At 44.1% G+C, this 12593-nt stretch overlaps 1 protein-coding gene across 3 annotated transcripts in view; it reads right to left on the bottom strand.

Moving 5' to 3' along the window:
• The window catches only part of alpl (alkaline phosphatase, biomineralization associated), a 61175-nt gene that overhangs the window by 36253 nt on the left and 12329 nt on the right, over positions 1 to 12593 (bottom strand). For all 3 annotated transcript variants that reach the window (XM_055659436.1, XM_055659438.1, XM_055659437.1), the window contains exon 2: positions 12286 to 12398. The gene's annotated coding sequence lies outside the window, so the exon portion shown is untranslated. The remainder of the gene's footprint in view (positions 1 to 12285; positions 12399 to 12593) is intronic.

Below are 12593 nucleotides of genomic sequence, written 5' to 3'. Positions count from 1 at the left end.
ACAGAAGCTTGAAAGTGTGCGCCACCAAACTCAGCTGCAGCTTCGACCCCTCTATTCTCAGGCTTCTGAACAAAGTAAATCCTCTCTCTCTGCTTAGATTATGATTAGTTGCCAGAGTAGTAACACTTTATATCAGCAGTTCTCACCTCAGTCACTTTACAGCTATTGGTCATGACTATGACATTGCCTTCAGTGACTGGGGAACAGGTCCAGGGGACAAGGATGATGAACCCTGTCACTATCTGGATAAATCGGCTGGTGCAACCCAACTGCTTGGTCTCCCCAGCCATGCCAACTACGCCCACTCCCAATGCTGACTCACCATTGGAAGGGATTTGGCACCAGGGGGATTGGCAAAGTTCACTGCAACCATATCAGTTCTCCGAGCTCACAGCTGATGGCACTGATTCCACTCACGACAAAAACACAGCATTAGTTGACAAACTTTCAAACTACATCCATTTACAATTACTTACCCACACCGGGCAGCACGGCGGTAGAGTTGCTGCCTTACTTCGTCAGAGACCCAGGTTCGATCCCGACTACGAGTGCTGTCTGTATGGAGTTTATACGTTCTCCCCATGACCTGCTTGGGTTTTCTCCGGGTGCTCCGGTTTCCTCCCACACTCCAAAGACATACAGGTTTGTAGGCTAATTGGCTTGGTATAATTGTAAATTGTCCCTAGTGTGTCAGATAGTGCAGTAATCACGGTCGGCACGGACTCAGTGGGCTGAAGGGCCTGTTTCCATGCTGCTTTCTTCTCTACACATAAACCTAAACTAAATAGTCTTCACTTTTGAACAACCTGTCAGTCAGGAGAGCAAACGTTACAAACTGCACACACAATTAGCTAATTAATGCCTTTGTTAATTAATTAACTATTTAGAAATTAAGGCATTTCACAGTTGTAGGTGGCCTTCAGTCAAAGGACTCACTCTGTGACCACCTGAATCCCAGGTAATCTTGCCTGCCATATCACGATCAACTTCTTTATTCTCCAAATAACCGTATCACTTTAACTGGGTGTTTTGGCAATAGTGACAATGTCATCCCGTTTTAGAAGACATCTGATGGTACCCAAGTGGTCCTCTTTTGAATATTGGGCTCTGTTCACTTACCTTAGCACACAGTCTGTTCATCAGTCTGTTTAATATAGTTTAGTTTACAGATACAGTGTAGAAATAAGCCTTCAGCCCACTGAGTCCATACCAACCAGCACACGAGTTCTATCCTACACACTAGGACCAATTTACAGAACCAATGAACCTACAAACCTGCACGTCTTTGCGATGTGGGAGAAAACCGCAGCACCCGGAGGAAACCCTTGCGGTCACAGGGAGAACGTGCAAACCCCACATAGACAGCACTCAAGGACAGAATTGAACCCAGGTCACCACCACTGTGCCGCTGAACATACTGGCTGGATGTCTTATTGGAAATCTTGTGCTAACTCTGGAAATCTGACCAATAAGTATGCAGTTCATCCATTTGTTCAGAAAAGCAGCCCAGAGATAATTTAAACCCCCTGCCCCCCCCCCCCCCCCCCCCCCCCCCCCCCCCCCCCCCCTCCCCTCCAGCATGCTTGCACTTACTAATTCCAGAAGAAACCAATACAAATTGAAAGGACTATCAGCTGCCTGGTAATATCAGGCCAGTGGAAGCACGAGAGTGTAGATAGAGGGGAGACAACATGCTCAGCCTTTCTCTGCAGGGGCTTAGAACTGCACCACTGCTTCTCCAGGCCCTTCACAAACAGCCTCATGATAGCAGCAAGGCCTGATTGCCTCTCCCCTTGATGGGAAAGCTTTGCTGCTCAGGCCGCAGTTAAAATTGCCTGATAACATCAACCCACAATATATCCCGTAAATTAAAATGGTAGGTATTAAACTTTCCACCACAGGAATGAAGCTGGTCCGAGAGGTCAGAGTGACATTCAACCATTTCCATGGCAACACTTAAAAGGCACGTATGCAGTGAAGTAACTTGGCCAGCTGTCGAAACATTACAGTTGCTAACCAATCCATCTTTCCTTTCTTTTGATGCCCGGGCGAGTTTAACTGAGTTTAGAGCCACCCAGACCCGCAAACTCCCTCAAGTTTGTCAGTTTGACACAGGCCACACTAAACAGTGAATAGACTCAGCCACAAAAGGGAGTTTCAGCACCAGATCACAGCATAAACTGGGCCATTCATTAAATCGGGCTCCTAGGAATCGTAGGCAGTGACACCTGTACTTGAATTTGAAGTGTTGTCACAGATGATGTTGTTTGAGCTGCTGGACAGGTCCCATCCAACGCTTCGTGAGATCAAAACAAGCAGCTGGCTGTAAACATGCATCAATGTAACCTGCTGGTATCACTGAGACATGATATGAAGGCATTAGTAAACACTTAAGCGCTTGCATTTATACAGTCAAAACCTTTGGCTGGGTTAACAAGTATTTAGTGTCCAATTAAGTTTGTTAGGAGTGTAATCACTGTTGAACTGTAGGAAATGGGGCATCAATTTATCCAAGGTACGTTCCAACAAAGAATTATGTGATTCAGGACAGGAGAACTACTTTGGTGATGTGACTCAAAAATATATATTGAGATGGAGAGCAGAGAGAACAACTTTACTCTACTTTGAAATAGTGCTTTGTGATCCTTCATTTCATCCAAAGGCCAGCGTGGCACTTCCAACAATGCCACAGCCTTCCAGTACTAGAGGCTCTGCATTATTCTACAATAGTCGTGCTCAATGGATTAGAACTGAAAATCCATTAACTTCTGACTGATAGTTCAACAAACAGTCACTTGTCACTACTCCTTAAACCTACTTTCTCTGAATCTCTCATTTTCTAGAATCACACCGAATTCTTTAAGTTAATTCATAAGTGATAGGAGCAGAATTAGGCCTTCACGTCCACACCACCATTCAATCATGGCTGATCGATCTCTCCCTCTTAACCCATTCTCCTGCCTTCTCCCCATAACCCCTGACGCCCGTACTAATCAAGAATCTATCTATCTCTGCCTTAAAAAATATCCATTAACTTGGCCTCCACAGCTTTCCGTGGCAATGAATTCCACCTTACACAAATCATTACCTTTGTTCGCAAACTATTCCAGGTTCAATTACCCATAATATAACAGATGACTCTATTTTTTTTATAGCTCAGTGGCATTGTTTCTAAACATGTGTTACTTAGAATTTGAATCCATCACCAGAATTTGTCTAGGGATCCATTTTTGACTGATGGGCCACAATGTGGAACAAATAACTGGCTTTAGAAAAATGTAATTTGACTGCAAAGTGACATCTCAGTCTGTTTCTTTAATCAACTTTACTGAACGTTAAACTCAGAGGAAAAATAAAGGCAAACATTTTTCTCAATCAATTGAACAAAGATGACCTTTGCGTAATTTTGAAACTAGAGTTATAATAAGTACAGCACGGGTACAGGCCCTTTGGCCCAACTTATCCATGTTGACAAAATGCCTTTCTCAGATGGTTCTAAACATGTTTTTAAGAATTAAAACGAGTCCCATTTGCCTGCATTTGACCCATATATCTTCATGTAGCTGTCTAAATCTATATTAACGGTTGTAATTGTACCCACATCCTCTATCATTTTCTCTGCCAGTTATACCCACTACCCTCTGTATAAAATACTTGTCTTTCAGATGCTTTTTAAATCTTCCCCTCTCAACTTAAACTGAAGCTTTTTAGTTTTAGACTCATCTACCCTGGGAAAATGTTTATGGCCATCCAACTTATCTTAGCCCTTATAATTGTGTAACCTCTATGTGGTCACTCCTCTGCATCCTATGCTCCCTGCCTCCTATGCTCCCTGCCCAAACAAAACATCACCTATTCCTTTTCCTCAGAGATGATGCCTGAACCATTGGGTTACTCCAACATTGTGTGTCCATCTCCAAAATGTAGCAATTATTTATCTTCAGTGGTAAAAATCTTCTCCCACTCAGGTAAATGTAGTTTTGTATTTGAATATTTTAACTATTACTCCTACAATATTTTAATAAGAGTAAAAGGTTTTAATAATTAATTTGTCCAGTCCTTTCTTGAAGCTTTACCTGCTATACGAGGCTAATTTGATGACAGAGGGTTAGAATTTAGGTTGAGGTTTATTATTGTCACTTGTACCGAGGTACAGTGAAAAGCTCAGTAGTCCATAGTGTTTTGATTGGCACATATGTACATTGTTAACACGGTGAAATTCCTTTCCTTACAAAGCTGGATACAAGGAACTGCAGACGCTGGTTTACACAAAAGACTGAAAGCGCTGGAGTAACTCAGTGGCTCAGCCAGCATCTCTGGTGAACATGGATCGGTGATGTTTCTCAGACTGAAGAAGGGCCCCAATCCGCAATGTCAGCTAGCCACGTTCTCCAGAGATGTTACCTGGCCCATTGAGTTACTCCGTCACTTTGTGTCTTATTTTTCACAGTGAAAATCTTTTGTTTGCAAGCTATCCAGTCAGATAATACTGTACATGAGTACCATCAAGCCAAGTACAAGTACAAGTACAAAACACAGAGCAACTTGAAAGAGTGCCAAATATAGTTAGATTAGCAAGTGGAAAAGGGTGGGTCAATTGTATCGGATGATACGATACGATACGACAGTACGTTATTTATCCCAGGAGGGAAATTAGTCTGCCAATAGTCATAAAACACACGGTACATGAAACATGAAATTAAAGTGACGAGTGAAAAGGATCGGGGATGTGCAAGGTTTGGAGTGGGGGGGGGGGGGGGGGGGGGGGGAGTCAGTCTACCCCATGATAGAAGGGGGAGGAGTTGCACAATTTGATAGCCACATTGGGAAAATAATCTCCTGTGGTGTTCCGTACTGCGTCTTGGTGGAACCAGTCTGTGGCTGAAGGTACTCCTCAGGTTGACCAGTGTGTCATGGAGGGGGTGAGTCGTATTATAAGCTGTAAAATAGCTAAAGCTTCGGTTTAGGCTTATGATTATCGCAGGCACAGTAAAAAACGTTGTTCTGTTCGGTCCTCTTCTGGGGCCAGCACGCAAGAGTCGAGAGATAGTGAGAGCGATGTGAAACATGAGGAACAGAATGAAGATTACGCTGTGGGAGGGAAGGCAAGGTACGGATCCCATGGAATGAAAACTCTGCTGCTGGAACCCCGCTGGAGAGAACCAGCAGTCGCAGCTTTGTTCCATGGCAACAGCAGGTGACCTTGGCAAGTAATGGTGCAACTGGCCCCTGGGAAAGAAGATAGGGAAAAGGACAGGTTGTCCCGGAGGATAAGTTACATGGCAGGCAGCTGATATGAAATTCAGTTACATGCACAGAAGCAGCACCATATAACTGACCTTATCCTGATTCATGTGCAAGAGTGAAATGTCGTACTAACATGATTGCATATGGGAAATTATTATGGCACAAAGCAAAATATGTAGTTAACTGATCAAAAGACAGTCTCTCCGCAACTCCCTGGTTAAATCATCCCTTCCCACCCAAACCACCCACTCCTCAGGTACCACAACCGCAGGAGATACAACATCTGTCCCTATACCTCCCCCCTCGTCTACCTCCAAGGACCCCGACAGTCCTTTCAGGTGAGGCACTTGCACCTCCTCCAATCTCATTTACTGCATCCGCTGTTCCAGGTGTGAATTCCTATATATCGGCGAGACTAAGCACAGGCTCGGCGATTATTTCGCTGATCACCTCCGTTCAGTCCACCCAGACCTTCGTGATATCCCAGTTGCTAAACACTTTAACTCCCCCTCCCATTCCCACACTGACCTTTCTGTCCTGGGCCTCCGCCACTGTCAGAGTGAGGCCCAATGCAAATTGGAGAAACAGCACCTCATATTTCACTTGTGCCGCTTACACCCCAGCGGTATGAATATTGATTTCTCTAACTTCAAGTAACCTATGCTTTCCCTCTCTCTCCACCTCCTCCCCAATCCTATTTCTCCGACTAGTTTTACTGGCCACCTGCTTAAATTTCAATGATTGTATGCCTCGTTGTCACCTTCCCCTCACATAACAATGATCCATTCTAAGTTTTCCATAAGCTTTGTCCCCTTTGATCGCTCATTTTCACACCTTACCCTTCCATATCTCTATGCCTCCTTCTCCCCTGATGCTCAGTCTGAAGAAGGGTCTCGACCCAAAACGTCACCCATAATCTCCCTGGTCTTGTGTTCTCAGCCTTTCGTGAAAGGTTGAATGTGGCAGATAGGTTTAGTTTAGTTTAGTTACGAGATACAGTGCGGAAACAGGCCCTTCGACACATTTGGTCCGCACCAACCAGCGATCCCTGCACATGAACACTATCCTACACACCAGGGACAATTTACACTTATACCAAGCCAATTTACCTACATACCTGTATGTCTTTGGTGTGTGGGAGGAAACTGAAGATCTCAGAGAAAATCCATGCAGGTCATGGGGAGAACGTACAAACTCCGTACAGACAAAGCAAGTTGCGGAGGCCATCGGGCTGAGGCAGTTTAAGACGGAGAATGCTGTTCAAGGGAGTATCACTGATAAGAAGAGACGAGAGTTGCCATGGGAATAGGTGAGCTCCGGCTCCCAAAGGTGGGCACGAGGAAAGGTACGTTGAGCTGTTTTGATGGTGTTAATTAGAAGACAGTTTCCACTCGCGATTCAGGCACAGATTTAAGAACATTGAGCAAAGATAAAGATACATTATTTTACACAACAGCTGGAATGATCTTGAGCGCATGACCTGACAGGATGACACATGAAAGCAGATTCAACCCATAACATTCAAAAAGTAATTGGACCAGTATTGAATAAAAACTATTTACAAGGCAATGAGGTAAAAGTAGGACCCCATCTGTAGTGGGGAAACAGAAGGGAGAGTGGGATTGTTTGGGTGGGTTAAGAGTTTGATGGGGTGATGGGGTGGGCATAGAGGGGTGAGATTGATTAAGCAGCTCTTTCAAAGAGTCAATGATCTGAATGGCCTCAAGGTACCCTCTATCAGTCTCTGCTTCTCGGCTGTGATGATAAAATAAAGATTAGCATTTATATTCCATCGGATCACACTGCGCCGTTTCAAAAATGTTCGCACAATGGTTTATGTATTGCAACTATGCTAATTATTGAGCTGGCAAACATGAAGCCGCATCAAATGCTGCGTTAAACCGCAAATTGAAGAGCTGTTAATCTATCATCACCTTCTCCCTGCCTCTCCATTTATGCGGCTGATATAAATGTTATGAAAACGTTGTGCTTTTCTTGGATTACTCAGAGGATTTATGACAGTCTCTCCACACTTAAAAATGTCTTAACTCTGGTGAAACAAATTTCAATCAGAACCACATGATATGTTGGCCTGCACTTAACGTCAGGGACCGATGCATACCTGACCGAAAAATAATGAGTACAGACAGAACAAAGGGAGAAAAAGAGAGAACAAAGCAGAACCTGGCATTGGGGGGAGGGGGGGGGGGGGGGGGGGGGGGGGGGGAGGAGGGGGGGGGGGGGGGGGGGAGGGGGGGGGGGGGGGGGGGGATGGGGGGGGGGGGGGGGGGGGGGGGGGGGGGGGGGGGGGGTGCCAAGAACAAAGGGGGACCATTGGGGACTAAATGGAATACTTTGTAACATTGTGAGTGCCCTCTATGTGGCCACTCTTTGCATACCATGTGTATGTGAAACAAAGAATCTCACAGTGACATGTCATATGCGATTATATTAATAAAGTATCACTCATTTATTCTTTAATTCATTTATTCATGCATTAACTCATGAACATTCAATAATGGGGCTTGATAAGATGCACTTAGAAATCTGGAGTGCAATGGATAATGTCTAGTAGAAATAAGCACAGGGTGTCGGAGATGCAGACAATTGGAGAGAGGGGGTATTAGTACGTATTACAAACAAAACATGTAAACCAAAACCAATGCTGGAGCTTCCCCAAACTACTGGGGATCTGGAGAATAATCGTTAATTATTGAATATATCATCTGAGTACCGATTGCTCATCGAGCTCATGGATACACACTGCATCAACATAGACACTTCAGCCCATTAAATCCATGGCGACCATCAATCACACATTTTATTACTCCCACAGTCCTGTCAGCTCCCCCTCAGATGTTACCACTCACTGAACACCAGGGGCAATTTACAGGAGCTAATTAACTTCCCTGCCCACTTTGGGATGTGGGGGGGGGGGAAACGGGAGCACCCGGAGGAAACACACACGGTCACAGAGAGCTCTGGCCCGGAGAGGCAGCAGCTCCATCAGCTGCACCATCATGCCACCCAGAGATCTGGACAAGAGAGTCACGAGTCACGAGTGGTTTATTGTCATATGTCCCAGATAGAACAATGAAATTCTTACTAGCAGCAGCACAACAGAATATGTAAACAAAGTACACTTTAAACAATATAATAAACGACAGGGAAAAAAAGTTCGGTGTATGTAAATATATACATACTCACAAATACACATATATATAGATCATATATATATATACACACACATACACACACACATGCATACATACACACAAAAATAACAAACAATAATCATACAATAATAACCTATGTAGTTCAACAAGAAGACAGAGGATCTTTCCCTTGTCGTTAGTGTTCACCTTGCAATGTAACATTTAGCCCCAGTACTTGCAGGAATCAGTAGTAACACACTTAAGCATGGAGCCATTTAATTGTGTGGTCCAGCACAATGGAGACCTCAAAGTTATTTGGCCTCATTGCCAAGCAGGAGAGTGTTTTATGGCACAGATGTGAATTATTGGGCATTTTCAATGGAGTTCAAACACCAAAGATTAAACCTCAGTGATTTATGATGCCGCAAGAGGCTGTAAAATTCAGAGAGTTCAGGTTGGTGTGACTGCTCAGCTCAGGTTAGCTTTGAATTTCAATAAAGTGCAGGAAAAATCAGGGAAGCACAAAATGCACAAGGTTCAATGACCTCATGATTGAAGAATTCAAGAGAGAGTTAGATTTAGTTCTTAGGTCCAACGGAATCAAGAGATATGGGGAGAAAGCAGGAACGGGGTAGTGATTTTGGATGATGCCACGATCAAATTGAATAGCGGTGCTGGCTCGAAGGGCCGAATGGCTTACTCCTGCGCCTATTTTCTATGTTTCTTTGTTTCTATGTTTCTAAGATAATTGATGGAAGAAAACAGATTAAAACCCCAGTATCTGCTGCACTCCAGACCTTTGGCTAACGTGCTGGACTAATAAGTGAATCGGATATCGGATCATCAGGATTTCTGAACGATTGCCGTCCAGGGCAGCACAGTGACGCGGTGGTAGATTCACTGCCTTACAGCACCAGAGACTCTGGGTTCAATCCTATCCTCGAGTGCTGTCTATACAGAATTTGCACGCTCTCCCTGTGTCTGTGTGTGTTCCGCTTTCTTTCACATTCCTATGACCTGCGTGTTTGTTGGTTAATTGGCTTCTGTAAATTGTCCCTTGCGTGCGGAATAGAACTAGTGTGTGGGTGATCATTGGTCGACGTGGACCCGGTGAGCCGAAGAGCCTGTTTCCATGTTGCATCTCTGAAAAAATGGATGCTAGATAATCAGAGATATGCTGCAATAAGAGAGTCTTGTTTGACCATGTCCTAAATCTTATATTTCAATTTTGTATCGCATTGCCATGCCTCTGCGAGGAAAGGCATAGTCTGCGATAAACACCTTTGAGCTGTGACTAGCTTACAAGTGGTTACATTTTGCACAAGTGGTTACATTTTGCACAATTGCTGGTTGATTTATCCGTGCAAGTAATGGAGTGAAAGACATAAAGCAGTCAATATTAATTTGGGTAAATAAGGCAGCAAGTTCTATGTAAAATTCGTTAGAGCACCAACGCCTACCAAGGATAATATGAACCCCTGGCTTTACTTTCTACCATTTCGGGATGTTAAAAGAGGTACAGGTTAAACAACTGGCCATATTCCTGTGCTACCTGAACAAGACCACCTTCATTCAAGCATGGATATTTACCAGATTACCCCCAAATTGCATTAAATTCAATTTGGTTGCTACTTTAATCTTACTCGTATTGACGAGATCCAATTTTATCTGCATGACATCTCTGCCTTGCTGTTTTTGCAAATTCCTCCTCATTAGTGTTGCATATTAGGAACTCCGTGCATTGGGGAGATGCCATTGAATGCCCTGGAGAGGAAATAGGATTCCCAGATCATGGCCGCAATAGAACCATAGACTGGGTCGGTCAATCATTCATTCTACATGTCCCCCTTTATCTATCATGACTAATGCTTCACAGGCGGTCAAACTTTAATGAAAACTTGTGAAGAAAGAAAGGAGAAAGTGCTCTTCAAAAGATGTCTTTAACTCTCAACCATTGTCTCTGAGGAATGAGGATGCATATGGTACGAAACATCAATAGTAATTAAATAAGAATTACAAATTCAGTAAAATACATATGTTTGCACTGCCTCGTGACAGTTGTTTGAGAAGACCCACTCAAGATGATGCAACTCGAACAGGCTGAGATATCAATTTATATTTTAACTGACAATCAATTGCTGTCAGCTTCATTTGTAACCATGGGTACGTCTACGGTGATGTATAGGCTTCAGAGTTGGGAAGAACTGCCGTTCCACCACCATCTGCATGGGACTTGAGTCATTTGCTCTCCTCAATTTGAAATGCAGCGAGCACAATCAGCAGTCACGTGCCCACGTTTGCCAACGATGCAGGACTGGTGACATAGTAATCGGTGTGAAGGGAGGCGTAAACTGTGGAGAGGCTTTGCTGGGGTTGAAATAATCTGTTCACAAAAAGTCACAGGAAGAGGGGGGAATAAAAATCAAATATGCGAGTGTTAAGACTTTGTTTCTCCGAGGGCACAAGTACAGAGAGAAGAAATGTTATTTCAGCTTTGCAAAGCCTTGAATATATCACATGTGGAGCAGAGGGTACAGTGCCAGGTGTCGGAGTTTAGATAAGTACATTGAATCGAGTGTAATGCAGAGTCAGGAAACTGTTGCCAGTGTGTTCAATTATGTTCAAAGAGGACATAAGAGACCATTTCCTGGAGAGTTATCGTAACAGGGAAGTCATAATTTAGTTGATATGAAATTCGTTAAATGTCACAGAATGTTTCATCATTAATATTCTGATTAGGAGACAGTCATTCTAAACGCTATTCTAAACTGATAGTCCAACCCACTGCTGAAGGACTGCTGCACTGATCTTTGGATCTCTCTATCTACGTAGTTTAATTTATAGACAATAGACAATAGGTGCAGGAGTAAGCCATTCAGCCCATGGCTGATCATCCACAATCAGTACCCCGTTCCAGCCTTCTCTCCATATCCCTTAACTCTGCTATCCCTAAGAGCTCTATCTAACCTTCTCTTGAAAGCATCCAGTGAACCAGCCTCCACCGCCCTCCGAGGTAGAGAATTCCACACACTCACAACTCAGTGTGAAAATGGCTTACCGCTTATTCTTAAACTATGCCCCGTGGTTCTGGACTCCCCCAACATTGGGAACATGTTTCCTGCGTGTCCAGTTTTACAACTTAGCGAACCTGTACGCCTTTGGGAGGAAACTGGAGCACCCGGAGAAAACCCACGCGGTCACAGGGAAAATGTACAGACTCCGTACCATCACCGTGCCGCCCACTGGAGTAACTCAGCATGTCTGGCAGCATCTCTGGAGACCATGGATAGGTAATGCTTTGGGCCGGGACCCTTCCCTTGACAGGAATAGACAAGGCTTTGCTTTAGCATATTTTCCAAAATAACTGGGACCGCAGGCACTGATGAAAACCCTTTGGTCGTGAACTGAGATGTTTGAGCAGAGGTCACCTGAATGGGACTTCCACCACAGCAGTCTGTAACAGAGTCATGAATGGCACCTTCTCAACAACATCTACTGCTGCCTGAAGTCCCCTCACGCCCTCTCAGAAGAAGATGGAAAAGAGCAAAGTGCAGTGAATGGTAACCAACGGAAGCAATCTGTGTGGAGCAGACTGGGCAGTAAGTTGCGTAAGGCCCAGCGCTCTGTAGAAATAGCAAAGGGGAGTCCTGTAAAAACTCTTGGGAGAGTTATTCCAACACCTCAAGCAGATGGTTTATCTCCGCGTTGGCAGACAGCTGAGAGCAGATGGTCTCAGAGGAAAGGGAAAGGAGTTGAGTGACTGAGAAGAGAATAATGACGCATATCTTAACAAGGAAGCATTGCCACTCAGCTGGCACCAGCCTACACAACCTGGTTATAATGCACACTTCATTACAATGAATGAGGGAAAAGAATCACTTACTTCTCTAGTCTATAACCGGCAGTCCTCCTGTATTCCAAGGGGTGTGTTGACGATCTGTGAAGCAACTGGTGACCGGCCTCAGATTCAGAGCAATAAAAACATTCGGGATCAGCCTGAAAGCAGAGCAGAGGTTGAGTTCGTGACTCTGTGGTGCAGTTATGTGTTTATAGTCTCTTCTTTAGAATAACAGTTCGTCCTCACAGACATACACAAAGAATTTGGCTTTCAGAGCAGAAACAAAGGGTTTCAGGACTGACCTAAATAATTCCTGTTGAGCAACTTTGGCTGTTTTCAAATTGAATCTTCCT

This window comes from Leucoraja erinacea, chromosome 30 (genome assembly GCF_028641065.1).
Source record: "Leucoraja erinacea ecotype New England chromosome 30, Leri_hhj_1, whole genome shotgun sequence".
In the NCBI taxonomy this organism is placed as follows: Eukaryota; Metazoa; Chordata; class Chondrichthyes; order Rajiformes; family Rajidae; genus Leucoraja; species Leucoraja erinaceus.
The sequence above is the reverse complement of the archived record's forward strand: the minus strand, read 5'-3'. Positions and strand labels throughout refer to the sequence as shown.